We start from the raw sequence: 5,545 nt of genomic DNA, 5'->3' as shown, positions 1-5,545 counted from the left end.
ATTAGATTGGCCCAGATTCACATTTCAACACATTTTCAAATATGTTACTAAATATGTTTGGCTTATTATTGTATTTTTTTGTTTTTTTGTTACAACTCCACATACTACTACTTCCTGTTCCGTCATCTTTCCGTCGTAGTCTCTAGAAGTACGCAGTATTAGAGGCCTGTTCAAAAACTATCTCAGTTGCATTTTAACAAGTTAACAAGTTTTCTCTCTTATCCCTCTTATCTGGGCTTTAAACCAAGTACGTTCCCCTAAAAGAATCAAAAAGAAATTAGCTCCACTCACCAGAAGAAACTGGCAGCAATGTTGAGACCATCATACGTATGTTAACCATGTGATCCATGTTGGGCCACTCTTAAATCAGAGGAAAAATAAATAAATGAATAAAATACGCCATTTCCCTAGAGAAGCAACTCTTACCTAAAAAGACAATTTAGGTCTCAATTATGTCTGAGGACTGAAACTGATTACAAAATTTTTATTTGATAGACTGTGACCCACAAAATCATGTCACAGTGACAAAGCAAGTTGGCATTTGATCCTTAGTACTGTGGGCTCCCACACTTAAACAAAAAAAAAAATACAGATTGAATAAAATGGTACACCATTGGCGAGATTTGGGTGCTGTGCTGAATTTTTTGCAATATGTTTGTCAAGTGAAGGAAGCGATGACCGGCAAGTTTAGATGTATGTTGAAAATTTTCTTGATTAATCCTGATTGGCCCAATCATTCAAAACATTTCAATTAGCTAAAGCTGTCTTTGGAGGTGGGAGGAAGCCAGTGACACAAGAAACATGTAAACTCCACATGAAAGGCCAAACTGGCATCGAATCCGATTCTTCTCGTGGAGGCTCACCGCTACCACCGTAGCGCACAAAAGTTATTTAGTTGTGTAACAGTGTTTCCCAACCAAACATGTCCACAGTGACCAAAAGCAGGGTTGGGCATTTGTCACTGTCACTGTGTACACCACTGTGTACACCTAGGAGGATGGAGATTCTTTGTTTGTCAAGTGGAAGGAAACGTATGACCCTTGGCAGTGTTAGATGTATGTTGAAATACTTTTTCAGTTGCATTTTAAAATCCTTAGATTGGCCCAAATTCATTTCAAAACATTTTCAATTAGCCTAACGAGCATGTCTTTGGAGGTGGGAGGAAGCCAGTGACACAGAGAGAACATGCAAACTCAACCCAAAAAAGCCCGAACTGGACTCGAATCCAGTTGAAGCCACTGTGCCGCCAACAAAAAAGTTGCTTTAGTTTTGATAGACTGTGTACCCACAAACCAAACCAAAACTCATGTTGTTGAGGTTCAGATTTGCTGACCAGACAATTACTTATTGCAGGAATCATCATTTTTAAACATCTCGGTGTATGTAGCCGATGTAGATGTGTGTGAAAATGTAATAAGACATTAAAATACATACAGTGGATATATGAAAGGGATGTGGACAACAAGTTGCTGTACAGGTGACATATGAGAGTTAATTATCAGCTCCTTAATAATAAATTGAAAGCAAAAACTGGGCTAAACTCTGTGTCTCTTGTAGTACAGAAGACATTAAAAATATAATGGATGAGAACATGATTTGAATACATATCGCTGTATTACATGTCCTAACAGTATTGGTTAATTGTTAATCATTAGTTTTACTTGGTTATTTATATATATTTAGTTACTGTGTGTGCATTTCTATTCCACCATGTGTCAGCAATATTTTAGTACTTCCATATTTCACATTTTTATCAGTCAATTACTACAAGTATTTTGTTTTTTAACTAATCATGGTTTGTACTATGAGTGAGTGAGTGTGAGAGGTGGGGCCCATCCTCCCCCGCCCCTTCTTGTGTCTTGGAGAAAATTACTGACAAAGACTCATGAAGTACTCAGAAACCCAGAGATGTTCACTCAGTGCTGATTATTTATTTGCAGCCATATTCACATATATCCTTGTGTTATGCATACTTCTTATTCTCTTTATCAAAACCTTTATCTGATATCCAAAGCATTTGAGTGACACTATCATTTGACAATTTGTGAGATGTCTTAAGGAATCTCAGCATTCATCATAATCCAGCAGATGAGAACTTCCTGGAACTCATCTTCTACTACCGCTTATCCTCATTAGGTTGCTGGAGCCTACCCCACAAAAGGCAGTGACTGGTCTCCAGCCTATCGCAGGGCTAACACAGAGACAAACAACCATTCATACTTGCACCCACACCTAGGTTCAATTTAGAGTCACCTATTAACCTAACAATGCACTGACAAAACCCCAGGGGTCCCATATAATCACTATGACCTCCAGAATCTAGGACCGCCACTGAATGCCATAATCCATGGTTTCAATCAAAATGTTGCCTCCATTATCACAGAGGATTCCATGGTTTCAATCAAAATGTTGCCTCCATTATCACAGAGGATTCCATGGTTTCAATCAAAGTGTTGCCTCCATGTTCACAGAGGGTTCAGTAAATCTTCATCTTCATCCACCTCCTTGACACTGCAAAAAAAAAAAAAAAAAAATTGTCTTACTATCATAATGAATTTATAGGTCTTTTATAATGAAATAACAAAAAAAAAGTTAAGGTGACTGATGTTACACATTCAACTTTAAGTTGAGGCATGAACAAAAATGAGCTGAGGGGTTGCTTAACCTTAATAATGCACCATGTAAAGATGGAAGAAACAGTAAAGGCATTTGGACAAAATAAAAACTTTAAAAGTAAGTGAGAAGTAGATGGGGATATGTGCATATTAATTATTCACTGAGTTGAACAGTCATAAGTAACTTACAGGAAAAGGTACTTGTCAGTAGCCATCAGTCTGCACAAAAAAAAAAACAAACAAAAACATACCTATTGTTTTCTTTCACCTGCTAGTCTAACTCCAGTGGGACATGATCATCACCAGTGGAACCAGTGGAGGATACAGACGGTCCCACACTGTTGCACAGGATAATAAAATATAAACAAAAATACAGTATGCTGTAATTCTTTTTGCAATCTTGGTGAAATGTTGACCAAAACAACACATACTTGGTTTCTAGATATTCTCGTACAGAACGTACAGCCACTCCTGCCGTCCATGTTGGCCAGCTTTGGTCCACCATATGAACTGAAAGAAATTATATGAAAAGGGAAACTCATTGTTGTTGAGGGAATAATGAGATAAGATAACAATTAAGATAAGATAACATAATACTTCCGCACTGGGGAAATTGAAATCCTACAGCAGCACAATTCAAGGAAAAACCAGTGACCAGGAAAGAAATTAAATGAGACATAGAGACCAGGTAGCAAAAAGACTAAAACATTAGATGGGACAAAGACAACAAAAACATCACACAAGAACAAAGTGACAGTTGTGGATTAAGCAATACCTGATAGCTGTCCCCTGTCGTCCATTACAGACTCACCCTCCCCCACTTCCTGAAGACTATGGGAAACACGATAGATGAAGTTTAGAATAAAGGAAACAAGAAAGACTGAAAGACTCATGCAAATACAAACAGAAAGAATACGTTTTTTATTTTTTACCTAGTAGCTTGTGAATTCCCATAAGACCCCATAGGTTGCCCACTGTTTGCAGGACCGGGCCACTGGAACACTTTGACAGAACTACATCATAATTAAGAAAGATAAATAAATCAAATACTGTTAGCATGTTACCAGACACTGAATGAAAATGAAAAAGTCCACGTACCAAAATAGAATTTAGTAAGTGTACAGTACGTGTAAATTAGACTGCATTAACCTGGAATGGCCTTGTAGTTCGCCGGATGCATTCCACTCCATGGCGCCCTGATCGAGGAAGAAAAGAAAAATACATAGCAAATACTGTGTAAAAATACACAAGACCGTGTTTTTAAAATATATTTGAACGGTGCATTTAAAACTGGAGGGTTACTTCTTGAGAAGAGATGGGGAATGTTTCATGGTCGTAGACGACTACGCCATCACACGGATCAGCGTTGTCCACACAACAAATGGAAATCTGCAATATAAAAGAAAAAAATTGTTACTGAATTGTTATCAAAATGAAACCTTACATAAAATGGCTATTGCAGTGCCACTCCATACTATTTTAGCACCTATTTTAGTCGCAGTGCTAACGAGCTAACAAGCTAACCAGACAAATTCAGTCAATTCACATCAAAGTACGCGTGATTTCAAGACAAAAAGTACTTTACCAACATACTGATATTAATTTCAATCTAAAATGTGTACACTTACTGGGACATTTATGCGTTTTTCTGTCATGTTTGTTTTTCCCTGCCTCTTCCGCATCTTCCTGGTGTCATATGAATGTTTGCAGATAGTGTGGTCTGTGCTGTATAAAATAAAATGTCTGCCAGTCGCATACAAAGCGGGCACATAAGACCCAGGGAACATAGGGATGATCCCCAGTGGACAGATTGTCTAAAACCTCCTCAATTTTGAGACTCCTTGCTCGATAAACTTCGAGTAAATTTTCAAAAATGCAAATTTCCTTGTTATATCACAGAGGAAACTGTGTAATCCTGACATATTTCTCTTTTACACTAAAAGATAATTGTATTTAGTTTAATAATTCATTTTTGAAATGGAAAAATATAAAACTACTTATTTTTCTCTGCAAAACCCACAAAAACTACAAACTTTTAACAATGTGTCCAACTGTGTACTGTGTATTGATTTTTTGTACCTGTCATTACATACATAGTCCGTCACTTTCATGTATGTAATTTTAGTATTTTTTGTTGGTAACGTGTAAAAATGTGTAAAGTCCGACAGTTCGTAGTATTCAATATCAAAATATTATTTCAGTTGCATTTTAAAAACTTAAGATTGGATTTTTTATTCAGATATGTTACTAAATATGTTATAAAACTTTTTGTTATATCAGAGAGAAAATTGTGTAATATTCATCTCTCTTATACACTATCAATCATATATATCATTTATATTTAAAATGAAGGATACAATAAGATGATGCTTTATATATCCCACAGTACAAACTACTGCATTTGAACATTTTCAACAAGTTTCCAAAGAAATTAGCTCCACTCACCAGAAGAACACTCAGGTTCAGAACATAGACTCACCCTAGGGTGTGTACTCCATGTGTTGGTCTTTGTTGGGCCACGGTTTTAGGTGAGAGAAAAAGAGATAAAATCCAGCCATCCTCGCAGGCTGGACTACACATGCCTATGTGAATTAGATACCTTCTTAGAGCTATCTTCTGAATTACAATATTTTAGATCACATCACTCCTTGACGAGAGGCTAACTCCTCGTCTAAGATAAAGAGCAAATGCTAAACCTGACTCATGCGTTGAGGAGGTTGGTTTGTTCCAGTACTGAGAAAAGAGACGGTGCTTTATATGAAGTTCTGTCACCCACGATACGTGTGGGTAGTATTCTGCAGGATGTGGTGCAGGAGTTTTTTCAGAAAAGCAGTACACACACTCATAGTGTGCCTTACACAAACAGAATTAAGTGTTTTATATTGCGAGAAGTACAATTTGCAAATAGATTAGAATTGAAAACAGTTTGT

General features: G+C 36.9%; 1 long non-coding RNA gene across 2 annotated transcripts; it reads right to left on the bottom strand.

The window, feature by feature from the left end:
- Positions 1-1,911: 1,911 nt before the first annotated feature.
- On the bottom strand, positions 1,912-5,334 carry LOC124998697. 2 transcript variants are annotated; one of them, XR_007111087.1, is made up of 8 exons: positions 5,061-5,334; positions 3,918-4,004; positions 3,765-3,811; positions 3,548-3,628; positions 3,391-3,446; positions 3,047-3,125; positions 2,867-2,953; positions 1,912-2,511 (listed from the first exon to the last, which is right to left on the bottom strand). It is a non-coding gene; the product is annotated as an uncharacterized LOC124998697 (long non-coding RNA). The 2 variants fall into 2 exon arrangements; XR_007111088.1 differs by having other exon boundaries at positions 5,095-5,334.
- Between the last annotated feature and the right edge of the window lie 211 nt (positions 5,335-5,545).

This window comes from Mugil cephalus, chromosome 21 (assembly GCF_022458985.1).
Source record: "Mugil cephalus isolate CIBA_MC_2020 chromosome 21, CIBA_Mcephalus_1.1, whole genome shotgun sequence".
NCBI classification, from domain to species: domain Eukaryota; kingdom Metazoa; phylum Chordata; class Actinopteri; order Mugiliformes; family Mugilidae; genus Mugil; species Mugil cephalus.
This window is presented reverse-complemented; position numbering and strand designations above follow the sequence as displayed.